A 21,970-nucleotide genomic window follows, 5' to 3' on the forward strand; every position below is an offset into this window, starting at 1 on the left:
TGTGGCTCAGGTGAAACTATTTTTTCCAACAGGATAAAACTGTTTAGAAGTTTTTTTCCTTCAATAAATACAACCTTAAATAGTATAACCTTTAGAAAATGCTCTCTTTTCATTTTAACTTTAGAGTAGTTATCTAATGAAGGCAAGATATTCCTGAAGGATAGGCAAAACTGGGAAAATTGTGTGTTCCAAACCAAAAAAGAAATCACAGAATGTTAACCAAATCTTAACTTGAACCAAATCTTATTTTGCTAAGTCTTCTTTTTTAGTTCTAAATTGAGTATTAAAGCATAGAGCGCAATGACATCAATACAGTCTCTTAGCATAATGCTATGTATCCCAAAATGAAGCATGGTATTAAATACGAATTCCTCCACTTGGGGTTTGCATCCCATGTTTTCTCAAAGACTTTCCTCAAACACCCCCTCTCCTGCTTCAACCAATTCTCAGTTCTTGATGGAATATTACCATCAGCATACAAACAAGCACTAATACTGGTTTTTTTCAAATCAAATCAAATAAAACCTCCCATGACTTTGACCTGAATCATCTTCCCACCACTCTTCCATTCCTTCCCAATTCATTGTACGTTTTCTTGACAAATATAGAGTCATGTCAATATGATCTTCTACATCCAGTCCAATCAAGTTTCCACCCCTTCTATTCCAGAAAAAGATCTTGTCAGGGTCACACACACACAAATTTATCCAGTGGTCACCGTTCTTTCCTTAACCAGACCTTTCCATTGCTTTCAACATAACTGCTCACTTTTCTTCACAAAACTCTCTCATCTCTTAATGTCTAGGACCCCATGTGCTTGTAACTGAGTGCCTGCATTGTTAGCTGCTTCATCACAGTCTCCTTCGCTGGTCCTTTTCTCCTCCTCCACCACTAAATGTCCTGGGCTCTCTAGGTGACATTTTTTCAAGCCTATGGCTTTAAATAGAACTTGTCCGCTATCACTTCCACATCTGTACCTTAAGATTCAAACATGCCCTAGAACTCCAGAATCATATACCCAACACCCTGCTGGATATTTGTCCACAGGTTTTTTAAAAAGCATCTTAAAATTAACACAGCCAAAATAGTACTCTTGATTCTCCATAGAACTCAATTACCAAACTCTTTTCTCAGATTAACTGTTCTGAATAAATAACACTATCCAATTTTTTAAGCCAAACTTTCAGGGATTTTTCCTTATTTCTCACTGTCCATCAGAATCCCCACTCCCAAATGTACACATATAAATTATCCACGTATCACGTAAAATTTGCCTTCAAAACATATCCTAAATTTATCTTCTTGTTTTCCATTTCTACTGTTTCAACCATCATTGCTCAGATTATTCACAGCACTTTAGCTAGTCTCCCTGCTTCCATTCTTCTCCCTACACAATAGTTTTCTGTTTGTTTTTCCTTATTAACTTTATTGAAGTGTGACTTACATGCAATAAAAAAGCACCTATTTTAAGTTTGCAGTTTGATGAGCTTGTCAAATGTATACACCCATATGATCATCAACCCCATCAGGATACAGAATATTTCCATCACCCCCCAAATTTTCCTTGTATCCATTTGCATTTTACCCACCCTCACCTCTGGCCTAGGCAACAACTGATATGTTATCCGTTGTTGCCTAGGCCAGAGATTACTATAGATTAGGTTTACCTCTTCTGTAATAGTATATACATGGGTTCATATGGTATGTGTTCTTTTGTGTCCTAGGTAGCTCAGCACATTTTTTGAGATTCGTCAATGCTGTGTGTCTAGTAGTTTGTTTCTTTTTATTGTTTGGCTATACCACAATTTGTTTAAGAAAATATCAAAGAAAATCTTTGTGATCTTAGAGGATGAAACTACTAAATAGGCTATAATAAAAAATTAACACCATCAGTTCATCATGATGAACTGCCCAAAATTAATGTATTAAATAACTTAGAGCCCAGGGAGATGATGCTAGGAAATCTACCAAATAAACCATCTAGTCTAAAAATCATATAATCATGAGGAAGTATACTTATAAGCCCATTCTTCAATGGGGAAGTACTAAGGTTCAGTAATTAAACATAAGAAGTACATAAATAGTGAGTTTGGGGGAAAAGAGATTGTTTTCTGGGATAATCACACATAGGTGACAAGCTAAAAATGGCATAAAGTCCATTGAAATTGGTTACATAAAATTACAAGGTATCTGAGGCATCTGCATTCGAGACAATATTCTCCTCCAGTTAAGGTATGGAAAATTAGACATAGGGCATTTCCAAGTAATGTAGTCAATACTACTGTAGTATTAAGTGGACAGGAAGTCCTGCTTTTAAACTGAAATTGTTCCTATTAGCTTTAATAACTGATGTGAGCACTTTTAAAGTCTGGATAGCCATTAAGGATTCATTTCCACAATATGCCTCCATTTAATGTGAAATCAGATGGAAGGTGTCCCAAACAACTGTTCAGTTTCTTTTTTTTCAGTTATTCATTAATTAATTTTATTTTTTGTTCCACCTGTTGAATGTGCTCTTTAAAAAGACTTTGTATGTTCCATTGTTCAGTGAATTATTCTATAAATTTCAGGTATGTCCTGCTGGTTGATATTTTATTCACATCTTTTATATCCTTAGTAATTTTCTGCAGAAATTTCAACTATAATGTGGATTTGTCTCATTTTGTTTGCAGATTTTTTGCAGTTTTTGCTTCATAGATTTATGAATCTCTGGTACTAGGTTCACAGGGATTCAGAATTGACACTTTTATTTTTATGAAATTCCCCTTCTCATCTTTGTCAATATTCCTGGTTGTGAGGACTTCTCTGTATATTTTCCCATTCTCTTACTGTTGGACTATCTGTAACTCCATATTTAAAATGCACTTCCTCCAGATGATATAAAATTGGATTTAGCTCTTAAATCCAGTGTAATATTCTTTGGCTTTTTTTAAGAAAGTTTAGAGCATTTATAATTAATCTAATGATTTACATGGTTGTTTCTAAGTGTACCATCCAGCTATTTGTTTTCAATTTGTCCCATACGTATACTTTTTTGAGTTTTATGGTTTTATTAACACGAATACAATGTGCACACAAGCTGCCTCTTCATTTTCTTCGCTGTGCAGCCTGGCATTGGGATTGGTACTGACAGCCAGCTAGGCTGCTCTTTCCACAATGGCTCTGTGGTTCTTAGAGGAGACGATGTGAGAAATCACAGCCCAGTAATATATGTTCCAGATCAGCAGCATTTCAAGCTCCTTGACATTGTGGACAGAAACTTTCAGAAGTCACTGGTCAGCAAGTGCTTTGTTTTCTTGTTGTTCCAGTAACCAAAGTTGGACATCAAAATCTGGCCCCTGAATCTCCTGCACACCCTATTGTCATGACCCTGGGCTTCTGCCAGTTCTTAATTATGACATATCGGTCTGACTGGTGCTGGATGGATTTGTTGGTTCTCTTTTTGAACTTTGGCTTCATGAGAGGTCTGAGGGTGGCCATGATGCTGAGGAGGACGTGTCCCATACATTTTTTGTTCTCCGTCCCTGCATTTTTTATGACTATTTAAATATTTTCAATATTCAATTTTTCTTTACCATGGTCTTACTAGCTATAACTTTTACATTTATGCAGTAGGAGCTCTAGGGTTTGCAATACGCATCTTATCACAGTCTTTCTTCAAGTAATATTATGCCTCTTGAGTTTTAATGTAAGAAATGTATAACAGTATATTTCTATTATGCCCTCCTCTTATTTATACTTTTATTGTCAAATAATCTACATCTTCATATGTCATAAACCCCACAAATATATTATTTTATAATTTAAACAATAAAATACACTTTAAAGAAATTTTAAAATGAAGGAATTTTTTAAAAATTTACCTACATAGTGACTATTCACAGTATTTTTTTTTTTTTTAATTTTATAGCTACGTTATTTATTTATTTTTGGTTGTGTTGGGTCTTCGGTTCGTGTGAGGCCTTTCTCTAGTTGCGGCAAGTGGGGGCCACTCTTCATCGCGGTGCGGGGACCGCTCCTCATCGCGGTGCGGGGACCGCTCTTCATCGCGGTGCGCGGGCCTTTCTCTATCGCGGCCCCTCCCGTTGCGGGGCACAGGCTCCAGACGCGCAGGCTCAGTAATTGTGGCTCACGGGCCCAGCTGCTCCGTGGCATGTGGGATCTTCCCAGACCAGGGCTCAAACCCGTGTCCCCTGCATTAGCAGGCAGATTCTCAACCACTGCGCCACCAGGGAAGCCCCACAGTATTTTTTATTTCTTAGTAAAACTCTGGTTTACTCTTTCTTCAGCCTGAAGAAATTTACTATAAATTTTCTTCTTGTGCAGATCTTTGGGTGATGAGTTCTCCAAGGTTTTCTTTTCCTGAACATATTTTTATTTTAGCTTCATTTCTGAAGAATATTTTTTCTGGATATAGAATTTTAGGTTGACAGACCTTTTTTCAACATTTTAAAGATGTTGTTCCAAAATATTCTGGTTTGCATTGTTTCCGATAAAAAGTCAACAACTTTCTTATGGTTATTCCCCTGCATTTAATCTCTCTTTTCTCTGGCTGCTTTTAAAATTTTCTCTTTAACAATGATTTTATAAAATTTGAATTATGTGCCTTTGCTTTTCTTTTTCTTGATTAGAATTTTTTGAGCTTCTAGGACATGCAGCCTTATAATTTTGAACAAATTTGGAAAATATTAGCCATTATTTATTCAATTCCTGTAAACCTCCTTCCTGGAACTCTAATAACACTATTGTTAGAGTTCTTAGTACCATCCCATATTTCACCAAAGCTAAATATATCTGTATGAATAATTTCTATTGTTATGTCTTTAAGCTCACTGATATGTTTTCTGTGGTGTTTAATCTGCACATAACGTATTTTGGGTTCTAGACATTCTATTTTGTTCCTTTTAATATATGGAATTTCTTCCTCACTATGTTCATGTTTACATCAACCCTTGAATGATCTGGACATTTCCCTTTTCCCAGTGCTGAGGCACCTGAATTAAAGTTCAGGGGTCACCTAGGTAAAGTACAGGGGAATTACTCTTATACATTTGTCACAGTGAAAAATGATCTTTCATCATAGGCCTCTCTTCCAGTCAATGGGTTCATGGTCTGAGAATCAGATCACATCTGGAATCTAGGGGGAAAAAATTGTGGGCAGCTTTTTAATGGGCAGCTTCCCTCTGCTTCCTTATCATTTATTTTTATTTATTTTGATTGTACATATTATGCAAAATGCTTGCTTGCTGCATATTCAGATTTCTGTAAGGACTAACATATCCTGTTAACCATTTCTATATCTCACTGTGAGTCAAGCTTCCTCATCTGCCACACAGATCTTGTTGCTCGTTGTGATCATTGCACTTACCTTGCTTTTGATTGCTAAGCAATACCATCTCCGCTTTGTTATTTTGAGATGCAATCAAATTAATTGCTATCAGGATTCCCAGTCCTAAAACAGCATCTTTTACTGTCATTCATAGCCTAGAGAGAACAGCCATCCCTGAGCTCCTAAACAATTTTTGTTCCCCTTTCACCAGTTACTTGCTTAGTACTGTCACCTGGCATGTCCTCTAGGCCTTCGCATGAAATACTGTCAGCTGTTTATCCAGCTTTATGTAATATATCCTACCTACCTCTCTTTCGGAATCCTTTTTCCATCATCAGCCCTGATAACTCCGACATTCCTACCTAATTTATTTTGTGTCACTATTTTTTTTTTACATGTTTCTAATAGCTATCCTAGGAGAGAATAGCATGATCTCCCACTGTAGATGCCAGAGTGTTAAATTCTATTTCACAGGACTATCTCCCATATTGATAAACTCCCCCATCCCCAACTTTCTTTTTTGTTCTGTTCCCCCTCATTCAGCATCCTCAACATATACAATCCTGTGCATCTACTCTTGTCTCCTCATGCTATATTGGTACATATTAGCCAAATCCTGCAGCAACGGCAGCACATAGTTTTCCTCATTCCTTAGCAAGCCTAATAGTTCTCCATATGGATGTTCTGGGATTTGTGCTGGTACTATCTTAGATCGGGTTTCCTGAAAATGGGGCTTTTTAATGGGAAAGTTAATGGACAATGCTCTTAGGAAGTTCACCTGGAAGAATGTGAGAAAGGCAGAATCTGGCAGAAGGAGAAGCTGAATCACAATGTACAGTTGACCCTCGAACAATGAGAGAGTTGTTGAACAACCCTCCACACAGTTGAAGATCTGAGTATAACTTATAATTGGCCCTCCTTCTATGTGGTTCCTCCTTATACACAGTTCTGCATCCATGGATTCAGCAACTGCAGATCGTATAGTACTGTAGTACAGTAATGACCTATTTCTGGATCTCAGTGCTGGTTACACAGTATGTTTAGTGTAAGAAAATCCACTGAGTTTTAAATTAACAATAGATGGAAATTAATGCAGCATATTGTAATTCAGTGAGTTTTTTTTATGGGTTAGAGGTTTAGAAAACAGTTTTTAAAAATCTTTATTAAAAGATACTTTTCAGAGCCAATTGTTTTCAGAAAAAATAGTTTTCTTAAATGAAAATAAAGATGAAAAGACAAAACTTTAAATACTCTAAAAAATTTCCCCAGAGTTGGATTTTTTCAGTTTATATAATGCAATCTGCTTAAGCTGATCTATTCTAAACAGTCTTTCACCACTGTGACAGTCCAAAGTTAACAACTTTTATTTATATATGTAAGGTCCTTCCAGGGTACATTTGAATCATCAAAGACAGACAAAGATGTGTTTAATTTCATTTAAGTCTATTTGGTTAAATTTTCTCTCTTTGAACATCAGTAGAGCCATGTGTGATATCTAATGGAAAATATTTCAGATTATTTGCTTAAGCAGATGGTCATGTGTGAGTCTATCGTCTATTATTTATATTTTAAAGTCATTTAATTTTAGAACTATATAATTTTGTTCTCTATTTTCTTCCTTCCTTCTTAGGTGTACACCTAATACATAGATGGATTACAAAAGTATAGGAACTAGAATGTTTATAACATCACTGTTTATAATAGGCCAAAACTGCCAACTACACTATTAATGCTTATCAGCACTAGAAGGGATAAATAAACTGTGGTATATGTCCATAATCGTAGTATGTAACAATGAGAATAAAAATCAAAATCCACGTACAACAATATAAATGAAACTCACAGACATATCAATTGAAAGAAGTTCAATTATTCATGAAATACTCATGAATTCAAAGTTCAATTATTCATGGCTGAATAATATTCTGATGTGTGTGTGTGTGTATCAAAATTTGTTTATCCATTTAGCTGTCAACACTTAGGTTGTTTCCATGTCTTGATTATGAAGTAATGCTGCAATGACCATGACACTGCAGATGTCTCTTCAACATAATGATTTTGTTCTCTTTGGATATACACCCAGAAATGGAATGGCTGGATCATATGGCAGTTCTATTTTTAATTACTTGAGGAACCTCCAAACTGTTTTTCATAGTGACTATATTAAAACACTTCCTGATGTGAAATTCCTATACACTAGCAATGAAAGATCAGAAAGAGAAATTAAGGAAACAATCCCATTTACCATTGCGACAAGAAGAATAAAATACCCAGGAATAAATACCTAAGGAGGCAAAAGACCTGTACTCAGAAAACTATAAGATACTGATGAAAGAAATCAAAAATGACACAAACAGAAGGAGAGATATACCATGTTCTTGGATTGGAAGAATCAATATTGTGATAATAACTATACTATTAAAAGCAATCTACAGATTCAATGCAATCCCTATCAAATTACCAGTGGCATTTTTCACAGAATTAGAACAAAAAATTTTACAATTTGTATGGAAACACAAAAGACCCTGAATAGCCAAAGCAATCTTGAAAAAGAAGAAACGGAGCTGGAGGAATCAGGCTCCCTGACTTCAGACTATAGTATAAAGCTACAGTAATCAAGACAGTATGGTACTGGCACAAAAACAGAAATATATATCAGTGGAACAGGATAGAAAGCCCAGAGATAAACCCACGCACCTATGGTCACCTTATCTGTGAAAAAGGAGGCAAGAATATACAATGGAGAAAAGACAATCTCTTCAACAAGTGGTGCTGGGAAAACTGGACAGCTACATGTAAAAGAATGAAATTACAACACTCCCTAACACCATACACAAAAATGAACTCAAAATGGATTCGAGACCTAAATGTAAGACCGCACACTATAAAACTCTTAGAGGAAAACATAGGAAGAACACTCTTTGACATAAATCACAGCAAGATCTTTTTTGATCCACCTCCTAGAGTAATGGAAATACAAACAAAAATAAACAAATGGGACCTAACGAAACTTCAAAGCTTTTGCACAGCAAAGGAAACCATAAACAAGACGAAAAGACAACCCTCAGAATGGGAGAAAATATTTGCAAACGAATCAACGGACAAAGGATTAATCTCCAAAATATATAAACAGCTCATGCAGCTCAATATTAAAGAAACAAACAACCCAATCCAAAAATGGGCAGAAGACCTAAATAGACATTTCTCCAAAGAACACATACAGATGGCCAAGAAGCACATGAAAAGATGCTCAACATCACTAATTATTAGAGAAATGCAAATCAAAACTACAATGAGGTATCACCTCACACCAGTTAGAATGGGCATCATCAGAAAATCTACAAACAACAAACGCTGGAGAGGGTGTGGAGAAAAGGGAACCCTCTTGCACTGTTGGTGGGAATGTAAATTGATACAGCCACTATGGAGAACAATATGGAGGTTCCTTAAAAAACTAAAAATAGAATTACCATATGACCCGGCAATCCCACTACTGGGCATATACCCAGAGAAAACCGTAATTCAAAAAGACGCATGCACCCCAATGGTCATTGCAGCACTATTTACAATAGCCAGGTCATGGAAGCAACCCAGATGCCCATCGACAGATGAATGGATAAAGAAGATGTGGCACATATATACAATGGAATATTACTCAGCCATAAAAAGAAATGAAATGGAGGTATTTGTAATGAGGTGGATGGAGTTAGAGTCTGTCATACAGAGTGAAGTAAGTCAGAAAGAGAAAAACAAATACAGTATGCTAACACATATATATGGAATCTAAGGAAAAAAAAAAAAAAGGCCATGAAGAAGCTAGTGGCAAGACAGGAATAAAGACACAGACCTACTAGAGAATGGACTTGAGGATATGGGGAGCGGGTGGGTGAGATGTGACAGGGTGCGGGAGTGTCATGGATATATATACACTACCAAATGTAAAATAGATAGCTAGTGGGAAGCAGCCGCATAGCACAGGGAGATCAGCTCGGTGCTTTGTGACCACCTAGAGGGGTGGGATGGGGAGGGTGGGAGGGAGGGAGATGCAAGAGGGAAGAGATATGGGAACATATTGTATATGTATAACTGATTTACTTGGTTATAAAGCAGAAGCTAACACACCATTGTAAGGCAATTATACTTCAATAAAGATGTTAAAAAAAAAAAAACCAAAAACACGCATGCACCCCAATGTTCATTGCAGCACTATTTACAGTAGCCAGGTCATGGAAGCAACCCAGATGCCCATCGACGGACGAATGCATAAAGAAGATGTGGTACATATATACAATGGAATATTACTCACCCATAAAAAGGAACGAAATTGAGTCATTTGTTGAGACGTGGAGGGATCTAGAGACTGTCATACAGAGTGAAGTAAGTCAGAAAGAGAAAAACAAATATCGTATATTAACGCATGTATGTGGAACCTAGAAAAATGGTACAGATGAGCCGGTTTGCAGGGCAGAAGTTGAGACACAGATGTAGAGGACAGACATATGGACACCAAGGGGGGAAAACTGTGGTGGGGTGGGGATGGTGGTGTGCTGAATTGGGCGATTGGGATTGACATGTATACACTGATTTGTATAAAATTGATGACTAATAAGAACCTGCAGTATAAAAAAACAAACAAAACAACTAATACTAAACTTTCATTGGGTTAACTGTATGGAAGTATGTTAATATAAATGTTTCAGACATTACGTGAAATTTCTAAAAATCTTGTATGTTCTGGTATAATGTCATAATTCATAATTCTAGTTATTACTTTAAAACTTATATCTCAGAAAAAACTAAATTTCCTTATCAATTGCACTATTATGAAGTTTCATCAAATCTTTAACCATGGTCCTTTTGAAGTCTTTTGTCAGTTACAGACACTTCTGGGTGTACTCTGATGCTTTTGCAAATATGTTCCTATAAAAGGGTTTCATCTCCAAGGAATTCATAGAAAAGACTCTGACAAGTACAGGTTTCTGATAACTGACTGTACTGCTGAACTGAATGAATAAGCATTTTCAGAACTCTAATGAAAAACTGATGAACTCATAAAAGTGTTAACAAAAGATCAAGATGAAAAAGAAAATTAATTACATGGGACTGAGTGAACTGATGAGGATGATTATAATTTTAGTGATTTTCTGCTTCAAATTAAAAAAAAAATCCCCACAAGGACTCAGAGGCAAAGAATATAGAAATCAATTTTCACTGCAAAGTAAAGGAGCTGTTACAGTGGAGGATTACTGGACTGAATGTCAATATTATGACATAGTATGAGTGTGTTTCGTGTTTGGTAATTGCAATCATTGTTGCTTTTGTTGTGGTCATCCATTTACAATGCTTGGTGTCAGTCTATTTATCTCTTGTCAAAATAAAATACAGTGTGCCTGTGTGAAAAAAAAAAAAAAAAGAAAGGCGAACTCATAGAAACCGAGAGTAGAAAAGTGGTTGCCAGTGGCTGGTGGTGGGGGAAATAGGGAGAGGTTGGTAAAAGTAAAAGGGTATAAATTTTCAGCTATGAGATGAATAAGGCCTGAGGATCTGATGTAAAACGTGGTGACTCTAGTTAATAGCACTGTATAGTGTAATTGAAATTTGCTGAGAGTAGAGCTTAAATGTTCTCCCACACACAGAAAAGGTAAATATGTGAGGTGATGGATATGGTAATTAACTCACTGGGGGAATCATTCCACAATGTATATGTATATCAAATCAGCACGTATGCTTTAAGTATCTTACGATTTTATTTGTCAACTAGACCTCCTTAAGGCTGAGGTGGAAAAAAAGAACAGACACACGGGAGGAAGCCACAGGTGAGTGGGGGAGGAGCCTTCCAGGCAGAGTCCAAAGGTGCTCTAGGTAGAGGCCTAGAGGGTTTTGAGATAAGACGTGAGAGATAACGAAGGCATCAGCCATGCAAAGAGCCAGGGCAGAGGGCCCTGGGCAGAGGGAACAGCGTGAGGTGTGTTCAAGGAACAGAGAGGGTCCAACCAGGAGAGCAGCGTGGGCAGCTCTTGGTGGGGATCCTCCTCTGCCCTCTCCCCTTGGGCGGAAAGACTCGCTCCCTCTCCAGAGTGTCCTCACTGACGGAGCTCCAGCCACATTAAATAACAGTTAGTCTAGTAAGAAAGACAGTAGTTTAATATCCCCAGCAACCGCTCAGTGCCTGGAGCTTAGTAGGTGTCTGTAAGATGAGTGTTTGTTGACTGACTGACTGATGGACTGACTGGTAGACGACAGGCTACTTCTATCTGACTACAGACAGCCTACAAGGAATAATGTCTGGCTCTAGCTTTACTCTCTGCTCTTGATATTTTCCCTTGTGAGAGCCTATTCCCCTGAGGCAGAAAGCAGCCAAGACACCAGCATATTCCTCCCTTTGAGCGTCCTGCCCGTGGCTGGAGGAAAGGCAGCAGGTGTACGCACTCCTGTGTGGAGTTTCTCTCCTGCCCAAGCGGCAGTCATGACCCCACCTCAGTCCTGCCCTTGTTCCAGGGTTTTCTGCCTTTTCCGGTCCTACCAGCCCTCAAACCGCCAGCTCCTGCCCCTTCCCTGCCTCTTACTGGTGACCAGCTTTTACTGCACAGAGGAGGCCGAAGCCACTGGAGGGAAGCCCACAGCCCCTCTCCCGCCCCCTCCTCTGCGCTCTGCCTCAGTCCCCTCTCCCTCTGGTACCGGAGAGGGACCTCCGGCCCGGGTCCCCATCTCCTCTCTCAGTGCTTAACACACCAGCAACTCTCCCCTCTCCACTGCAACCTTCCACCGCCACACAAACATGGTCTTATTTCTTCTCTTTAAAGGACAACGACCCTCTCCTAGCCCACTTCCCTCCCAGCTGTTGCCCCATTTCTCCTCCCCTTTGCAGCCCCGTCCTCGAAAAGCTGCGTGTAATTCTGTGAGAGAACGAAACCGCCCGCCTCGGCCCGGCACGACGATGACCACTTGCCTGAGGCGTCTCACAACAGGAGGTCCCGACACGGAACACGGTGCTGCCGAGGAAAACTAACCAGCAGGACTCGGGAGGGGCCAGAAGACGGCGGAGACGACCAACCTCGCAGAGCCCTTCGCACTGGAATCCATCTTGGCTGAGAGATGCGCGCGCCACCCGGAAGGACCCTGAGGCCGACTACAGGCCAAGCGAGGTGATGGGCCGGAGGCAACCCGGAAACTAACCCCGTTACCGTGAAGCCCGAGACTGCGAGGCACGTGGCAGAGCAGTCCGCCTGGGTTCCCTAACCCTGCTGCTCTCCGCCCGGGCGCTCCTTCCCAATAAAGCCTCTTGCTGTGTCAGCAATTAAAAAAAAAAAAAAAAAGTCACAAGACCTATATAAATTATTTAGAGTTAAGCATATGTAAAAGTAAATATAACAAACTGAGTATGACCAATTAAACTCTGCCCAACCCAAGGATTAAAAAAAGACTGTTCTTACTTTATGAGAACAGACCCTCTTCTTAAGTAGCAGATCAGAAAGTGAGAGTGAATCAAAGAAACACAGCATTTGAAAAGTCAGCTAGTCCAAGCCTCTTGATCACGCATACAGAAGCTGAAGCCCACATAGGTTGAGTTACTTGGTAAAGGGCCCAATGTCCTGACTCAAGGACTAGCATTTTTCACTAATTCATAAGACACAATCAAACTCAGTACCTTGGAAAGAGATGGGAAAAAATGAAGAAATCAATCATAGAGTTACTCATCTTTAAGTAGAGAAATAGCCATGACAAAATTACAGGTATTGAGGGAAAATTGAAGTGCAGAGTTTAAAATGTCAATAATCCACAGGGAAACGGGAGACTATTTAAAATATTAATATTAAATCCCTATCTAAAAGACATTAAAAGATCTCCAATCAAAATGTTAATTTTAGAATAGATATGGTATGATACAATTTATAAATCAAAAATACTTAGAAGAAACACAATCTGGTTAACAGGTTAAGTCACAAGGCAATTGCAGGAGAAAAAGAGTATCTTTCTCGAAATGTCCATCAATAGGGGAATAATTATATTATGATTTGTCACTAGAAGTAAATAAATAACATTGGCCTAAAAAATGGGATAGACCTACAGCAAAGATTTATACTAAATCTCTATATTAAAGACATCAAAATATCTCCAATCAAAATGTTAATTTTAGAATGGATATGGTATGATATAATTTATAAATAAAAAATCTCTGTAAAGCTATAAATCACATATAAAGCACCTACATATGTAAATTCATGGACCAAAAGTCTTGAAATCAGACAGCTAGTGATCAATAATCTCTACAAAAGGAAATAGTCTTGACAGTGGGGTTGGGGGGTTATGAAGGGAGAATTTTATTGTACTTTTATACATTGTACCCTTTAACATAATTGTTTTTTTAATTAATTTATTGATTTTTGGCTGCTTTGGGTCTTTGTTGCTGCTAGCGGGCATTCTCTAGTTGCAGTGAGCGGGGGCTACTCTTCACTGTGGTGCACGGGCTTCCCATTGCAGTGGCTTCTCTTGTTGCAGAGCACAAGCTCTAGGCATGCAGGCTTCAGTAGTTATGGCACGGGGGCTCAGTAGTTTTGGCATGGGGGTTCTAGAGCGCAGGCTCAGTAGCTGTGGTGCACGGGCTTAGTTGCTCTGCGGCATGTGGGATCTTCCCAGACCAGGGCTCGAACCCATGTCCCCTGCATTTGCAGGCAGATTCTTAACCACTGCGCCACCAGGGAAGCCCAATAATTCAGTTTTTTTATAAAGAGAATATTCCTAATATTATTCCTAATTTTTAAAAATATATAGTTGGATAACACTATGAAAAATTAACGGATATATTTTTTATTATTTCTCTTTGCTCCCTGGATTTTTTTCCCCCATCCAGTCAGCTAGGCACTCTGAGTTCACTGCATTAGGAAGGTAAAGACTCAGCAGAAATGAGGGAGAAAAAAAGAAACTTCTCAGCTTTGGAATGTTAAAAACGGAGGCCACAGTAGAACAGGTGAGAATTCTGTGAAGAAAATATAAATCTCATCTCAAATGTAAAAAGTATTCTCTGCACTAGGAGGCAGGAGAGGGAGGGAGGGAAGGACTGAAGGAGGGAGATCAGTGTGGCCAGGGACATGGAAACTGTGCTTGAGGACGACATGCCCAGGAAGAGAATCAGAATCTGGAGGAGATCCAGCCTGCACGTGAGCATTGCCTCCAGCCAGCACCCCCATCTCAGACCTCGGGCAATTCACAGAGTGAGTGGGAGTAAGTCAGGAGGGCCACGCACATAGTCTGTGTGGCAAGGGTTGTGGCCATTCCCTATTTGTGAGAAGTCCCCAGCAGTTTTCAGGCCTCCTTCTGGAAAATGCTGGTGGACGTCCCTAGTGCTTATGTGAAAGCTTGTTCACGAACCCTGAAAGATACAGATGTAGATGACTGATAGATGGATGCATAGAGAGATAAATGTAATTAAATGAAACATCCAGGAAAGGTTTGGAAAATGCCCTTTATTGCCTATGATATTTAGACTGTCATATGATGTTAGACTGAGTGCTGGGCCCTTCATCCTCCTTCAGACCACTGGCACTCTGTCTGCTACTACTATCCCGAGGGTCCTTTCTTCTCCCTGGAAGGGATAAAACAAATGAGGCAGAACAGGAAGAGACAAGAAGCACTATAAGCTCTGCTGGTCGGGGTTACCCTCCAGCGTTGCCTTAAAGCTCAGAGCCACACACACCACAGTGAGCTTGGCTCCAGATCAACTACCGCACAACGAAGCTTCTGGAACATTTCCATATCTCGGGGGACCTCATTTCCACCTGACTCCCTTTCACATTTCCCTTTGTCCCAGAAGGCTAGGTACACTGGTCAGGGTGAGATCTCAGCTCAGGCCACAGGCTCTCAGACCTCAAACTTCTGGTCCTGCGGGGCCCCCTGTCCTCTCTTCAGACCACCCCTGGCTCTCTCTGCCGAGAAGGAGCTGCTGGCAGTACGTCCTCTTAAGAGCTGAGGTCCATCATGCAGACCCTGAGAAAACTCCTAGTCAAAACGCTCCACATTCTTGTTTAAGTCAACAGAGGTCAATTCCTTTGGAAGTGCTGGGTGTGTCCCAAGTTGATGCAACTGCAGAGCCATTAGATAAACCAGCACATCTCTGCGGCCCCTTCCCTTACACTCCTCGGGGCCCTCGTGACATAGGCTCAGAAGACTGTGCCAGCCTCAAGCCTTACCTCTTCCAACAGAAGGCCACACCGTCTTCTAGGATCTTGTCCCATGAATCTCAGTTGCTGTGTGGAAATCAAAAGAGAGAAAAACACTTCTTCGCTAAAGAGAATTTCCTGTGGAAGCTGAAAAGCTCAGGATCAATTCCCACTTACAGTCATGACTTTATTATTACATGACTGGGCCAGAAGCACGGGAGCCGGTTATCTCCCCTTCAGTTCCCCCTGAGGTGCTAAAGCCCCCAACTCTCCCTTATGGAAGCATGAGTCTGGGGTGGAGAGATGGGACTGGCTCGGAGAAGGTACAGCTCCCTCCGCAGCCCCAGCCCCTGCTCACTTCCTGTCCTTCGGAGAATGTAACACGCAGCCTGGACATTGGCTCCACGGTCTCCTCGGGCTGAGGTCTTCCCCCGTGGGCTGCTCCTCCTCATTCTCCTTTGCTCCTTGCTTCTCCTCCTCCTCTCCTCCTCCTCCGCCTCCTCCTCGGTGGTGCTCTCGGATTCCACATCGCCCATCATCTGGGCCATGGTGAGATGAAAGACATGGCAGCTGAAGCCCTCCTGGACGCCGTACCGCACGTGCTGCCGGAGGATCTCCAAGGTGGGGAACACCCGGCAGCAGGCCATGCACCTGAAGCCGGCCTCCATGGTCACCAGCCAGTCCGGTGTCTTGGCCCTGGGTCTCTCCTGGACTGCAGCTGACCCTGATGGGCTGTATGGCTCTGCCCTTTCCTCACACTCTTTCTCCGCCCCAGTGGGCTCACTGTCAGACAGGCGGTTTCTGGTGGACACAGCAGAGCGGGGAGAACCTACCCGCACATCCTCAGGAAGGGTCACTTCTTCTATCCTCAGCCGCTTTTCTAGCAACCCCAAGGGTTTCTCTGTCTCCCAGGAGACAGCTACACCCTTGATCGTTTTCACCCGCATGTAGTATATTTTCATGCCTCTTTCCTCTTTGTTTGTATACAGAGAGGTCTTACTGAATGAAGGGGATGAGAAGGCGACACACTGTGGTGGGGGAGCGGTCTCCCCTTCTTCCTGAACCCGGGCTAGGGGTGCTCTAGGCCGGGGAGTGTCTCGATGTAATCTCCAGATTCCTGGGAAAGGAAATTAAAAACATAATAACATGCTCGGGCCATGCTGGAAGCTGAGGGAGCAGGTGTGGTAGATGAGAGAGGGACATTTGCATGAGGTAGCTGTGTCATGAGCTTGGTGTCTGTTGGCCGTAGGATGGAGTGGTGTATCTGGTGTCATCTGTGGGCTTTTCATCTGCGTGTGGGGGGATACTGGAGCGGTGGCTATATACAGGGGTGTGGAGTATGGTGGTGAGGGCTGTGGTATGTGAGGGATGTGGGAGGATGCGTGTACTACGAGGAGTGTGAGTTTGGGAATATCGGTGGTGCATTACTTGTGGAATGGGGGTGTAGGAGAGGAGCACTGTGGATCACGTGCTTGGGGTTTACGTGTGCACTGAGAATGGCTGTGCCTGGAGAGCGGATGTATGTGTGAGCTGGGTGGACCTCAGCTGGATGGTCCTGCTCTCAGGCTGGAGGTCTATGATGAAGAACTCTGTCCTTCTCAGGAAGCAAAGGCAAAGGCAAACCCTACATTTTCCTCTGAAGATGCTTAATCTGGTCCCTCTGCCCTCCACCTCAAGCCCAGACCTTTCCGGCCCCTGCTCCTTAACTTCCCCACCATGGTGGTACCAGGATTCACACGCCCCCCGACTCAGCTGAGATCCACGCCCTCGTACAGCTCAGCCATCCTGCTCAGGCTCCTCCACAGAGCCCTCAGCGCCTCTGATGACCCTGGGTTTCCTCTCAGCCTCCCTGGGATCTGTGTGCCTCCTGCCTCCCAGCCAAGCAGCCCCTCACCTGAGGAGCCCCGCGCCCTTACCACCACGGATGAGCTTGCGTGGAGAAGAAGCACAGAAGTATTCAGAGGCAGAGGGGACCTCCCCTGCCCCTGGGCTGCAGCCTTGGGCCACCACAGGAGATCCAAGCTGAGGGGGATCCTCTTGTGACTTCGAGATTCCTGAGGGAGGAATGAAAGGCTCAGGGTGGGTTCCTCAATCCTCTGTCCACAAATATTTACTGACGGTCTGACATGTGTCAGGTGCAGTGAATACACACAGTTGAGAGTGTGGCTCCCAGTGGATACTCCAGTATTTAATTAAAATCAATACTTATTCTGTCAGTGTCTTGTGGGTAATGTGGGCCTAGGTGGTGACTGTGAGTATGTGTGAAGAGTGAGTGATGTCTATCACTTAAGTCTGTGGTAAGTGTGGGGTTGGCGTGGGGAGCACAGTGCAGATGTGTGTATCTGTATCTGTGGCCTCTGTGTGCATGATTTCTGTTCACAAGTCAGGAATTCTGGGACATGTAACTTTTCCTCATCACACGGTGTGGCTTGTATTTATGGTGTGTGTTCATTCATTCATTCACCAAGGTTCAGTAAGCAGCTACTCCTATGTATCCGGCACTCTTCCATTGTTCTAGTCTCTGGTAAGGCTGCACATTCTAGTAGAGGAAGACAAACACTAAACAACAATACAATCAATATAACACATCAGCTGGCGGTAAGTATATAAGGGTTGCCAGACTTAGCAAACAAAAATACAGGGCACCCGGTTAAATTTCAATTTCAGATAAACCCAGAATAATTTTGTAGTGTAAGTATTCCCATGCAGTATTTGGTCTTACTTATTTTTCGTGTAAGTATGGCCCATACAATATTTGGGACATACTCATACTGAAAAATTACTTGTTGTTTATCTGGAATTCAAATTTAACTGGACAGCCCATATTTTATCTGGCAACCCTGACATGGGTTAGTGAGACTGTGCTTTACTGTGGTTTGTACAAAGCGGGTCTGGCATCACTAAAGAATGTGTTAGAAGTGTGGTGTGTATGACATGTGACTGGTTCTTACAGAGGTATTTAGAGATAGCTGAAGTTAGCTGTGTTTGCGAGAGTTGAGGAGATACATATATATATAGTGTGTGTGTCATATATATATAGTGTGTGTGTCTATATACATATCTCATCTCCAGCGTTTGGTGTTGGAGGAGAGGATTGTGACACAGGTGGGTTGTATGAGAACGTAGTACAGGAGTGATGCGTGTATATACCTACATGTGCTGTGTGTGGTTTAATAAGGAAGTTATATGTGGGGTGTGTGATATATTTGCTGTATCAGAGTGTACATGGGTGTATGAGTTACTGCCTCATAAAACACCCCTAACAAGAATTCTGTACACACTCTTACATACACCGAGTGTCACCCAGGTCCAGGCAGGGTGACAAGAACTTTACCATGCAGACTTTATATCTGATGAGCACTCTACCCCCATTCATCCCGCTCTTCTCTCCACTACCACACACACACACACACACTCACACTCACACACACACACACTGGAACATAGAGAAAAATATTCTGAATGGTGAGACAGGGGCAGTCATTGCCTTCCCCAGCCTGTCCCAGCCACTGCCTGAAAATCTGCCTGCTGTCTAGACCTCCACTCCCAGGGCCCATCCTAGTCTCCAGGACCCTAGGCCTGGTAGGAGCTACTGGGCTCTAATCTGGGGCAGAGGCCTCCAGCTGGAAGTCTGGGGTAGGCTCCACTCTGCCCCACTTCCTCACGTGACCACCCCTCTCCCAGGGCAAGCTACTCGCCTACGTTTAAGGCACGCAGGCACCAGGTGGCCCGTGGCTCTCAGAGCTCCCCGCAGGACCCTGAGGACATCTCTCACCCCCGCCCATGCGGGCTCAGTCTCTGGAAAGCCCTTCCCTTCCCTTGATCTCCTTTGAGAAATTCTTCCTGTCGAAGGAATAAAACCTCCTTGCTTTCAATGACACCATCCCTAGACAAACAATCTCCTTTCGAACTGCATTCCACTTCTCAAGATACTTTTCAACAAGGCCTTCAACTCATGGGGCTTCTCTTTCCACTTTGGGAAAAGGGGCCAAGCAGCTCATGGGTCTCTCTCAGCATCCTTGCATCCTTCACACCCCCCACCTCGTGACCCCAGGGGAAGATCAAAGAGAATAAGAGAGAACTCGGGGACTGAGAAAAGCTGCACCTCTAGGTCTGTGCAAGCAGGATGCAGCCTGCTGTGAGTCCGACAAAGCTCCAGGCCCGGCAGCCCCAGGAGAGGGTCCTCAGACCAGCGGAGCTGACCTCCCATCTCCCAGGGGCACCTGGCTGTTCTGTGCCGTCTCACACCACAGGGACCCTCTGCGTGGATACGGCAGCATCAGTGAGACAAGGTCTCTCGCACCCTGCTTCACAGGTGACACGTTCTCAGTACCCCCCTTCCTAGAGAAGGCTCAGTTTGGCAGAAACCCATGTTCCCCCCACAAGTTGCCCCCCACATACCTCCTCCCTTCTCGGCAGTTTCCTGGGACTCTTCACTTTCCAGATGTTTCCTCTTTTGTCGCCGTCTCATCGTACCAACTGGAAGATTCCCTTAGAAGATGCCTCACGTCCAACTCCTCCTCTTCCCTACAGGTTGGCCCTTCTTGGCTTTTGGGAAATCCGTTGAAATGATTCAATACAAATAAAAATAGTCAAGTCTCCTAAATGGCTGAACAACTTGGACCACTTAGTGAACAAGCAGTACTGCTTAGTGCTCACCAGGGCTGTTAAGTTTCAAAGGTTGCCAGGCCTACAGCAGAATTCTCTAACCTCAGTGATGACATCAGAGCATTCTGTGGACCTAGGTTCAACAGTCTCTGCAACAGCACAGACCCCATTTTCAAGAACAACTCCTTTTTCCCAGCAGAACCTTTCCCATGAATTCAACTCTCACATCTTTCAAATGTGGCAGGATACTTTGAGATGTTAATCTTTTCCTGTTCATTTTTTTCCTTTTCTTCCTTTATTTCACGTTTTCCCTTCTGCATTCAAGTGGGTAGCAGACCCTATGTTCACTGGCCAGTGGAAGAGCCCGGCAGGGCATAGCAGAAATAGCATGCTGATCATCTTGGCTTTTATTTCTAAAATCCCAAACTCCATGGAAAAGAGAGGATACTTGAGCAGAAACATAACAGAAGCAGGTTTTTGAAATTAGGTACTGTCTTGTTTCCCTACTGGAGTGTTGAAATGTGCTAATTAAGTCAGAGAGAGATGTCTGTAAATCCCGGAGGAGAAAAGGCCTCTCAAGTGTGGCTGGAGGGGTAAATGGAGCAAAAATTCCAAAAGGAGATGGCTGTAGCGTGCATACAAGCAGAATCATGGCAACCTGCCCCACGCATGGCACAGGAGCCACCAAACCTACAGGAGGCACGGCCCCCGAGCTGATGGGCATCTACACTTACAACTGTGGGCTCCAGTCCACAATGATCATGCTTCCACCCACTCCCTCAAAACCTTGGCCCTGTATGACTTCCAAATAGGGATGGCGGAAATCCAAACAGGACACCAGCAGGATCAAGGCTTCAAATACAAATTACATGGAGTTATAAAAAAATTTTCGTACTATTTCTTGCACACCTCTGCTTGTGGGCTGTAATTTATACCAGTTATAAGTGGCAATGCATCTGGATCCTCCTGATTCCACTCTAGAATTAGAGACACCTCATTTTGAGGTAGTGGCCAGGATGATCCAGTGGGAAGATTGGTGCACGGGATGAGGTAGCCTCCCAGAAGTCACTGCTTTCATTAGAAATACCACATGGACTGAGGCGGGTCCCAATTTGAAAAGGCACTGCAGAATGACTTAAAGTTTCAGGCACCGAGAGAGTGAAGAGAGGACAACTTCAGCCTTGTGAGGGTTTGCTGATGAGATTCAATCTTCCTGCTTCTTGGAAAATCTCTAGAAAAGAAGGGACAAGGAGGATTTTTTTTCTTAATTTTTTTGTGGTAGAAATTTTCAAACATACACAAAGTAAAGAGAATGATATAAAAGGAATGCAGCACCATTTACCCATCACCCAGTTTCAACAATTATCAAAAGTCTGCCATTCTTCTTCTGCTACACACACACACACACACAAACACACTCACTCACTTGCACACTTTCATTTCTTTGTGTATTTATTTTGGTTTAGGAGTTTGGGGAGGGTGGGGGAAGTGCTGTTTTTTATTGTAAATCTCAGACATTATGTCATTTCTCCTTACATGCCACAGTATTTACCTCCAACAGATAAAAACTTGTTTCTAACATAACATCATTCTCTCGCCCAACAAATTTAATCATCATTTCTTTTACCACAATAACTAAGCCATACTCAATTGCCTCCAAATGTGTTTAAATGTCTTTTTTATACATGATCTATTGAAATCAAGATCTAAAGAAGGTCCACGCCTTGCAATATGTCCATGTGTCTTTTAGTCTACAACAGTTCTCCCTCCCTTTGATTTGGCACCGATTTATTGAAGAAACTAAGTAATTTATCCTGTAGAATTTTCCACAGGAGTCTGTTGATTGTATTCCTGTGATGTCATTTAAGATGTTCCC

General features: G+C 42.2%; 1 protein-coding gene and 2 pseudogenes across 1 annotated transcript in view; all 3 read right to left on the reverse strand.

Moving 5' to 3' along the window:
- LOC130707085 (peroxisomal multifunctional enzyme type 2-like) overlaps positions 1-21,970 on the reverse strand; it is a 118,525-nt gene that overhangs the window by 41,777 nt on the left and 54,778 nt on the right. The gene's annotated exons all lie outside the window — the stretch shown is intronic.
- Positions 3,042-3,480, reverse strand: LOC130707035 (60S ribosomal protein L32-like; annotated as a pseudogene).
- Positions 15,820-21,321, reverse strand: LOC130707087 (protein FAM170A-like; annotated as a pseudogene).

Source organism: Balaenoptera acutorostrata, chromosome 2, assembly GCF_949987535.1.
Source record: "Balaenoptera acutorostrata chromosome 2, mBalAcu1.1, whole genome shotgun sequence".
Classification (NCBI taxonomy): Eukaryota; Metazoa; Chordata; class Mammalia; order Artiodactyla; family Balaenopteridae; genus Balaenoptera; species Balaenoptera acutorostrata.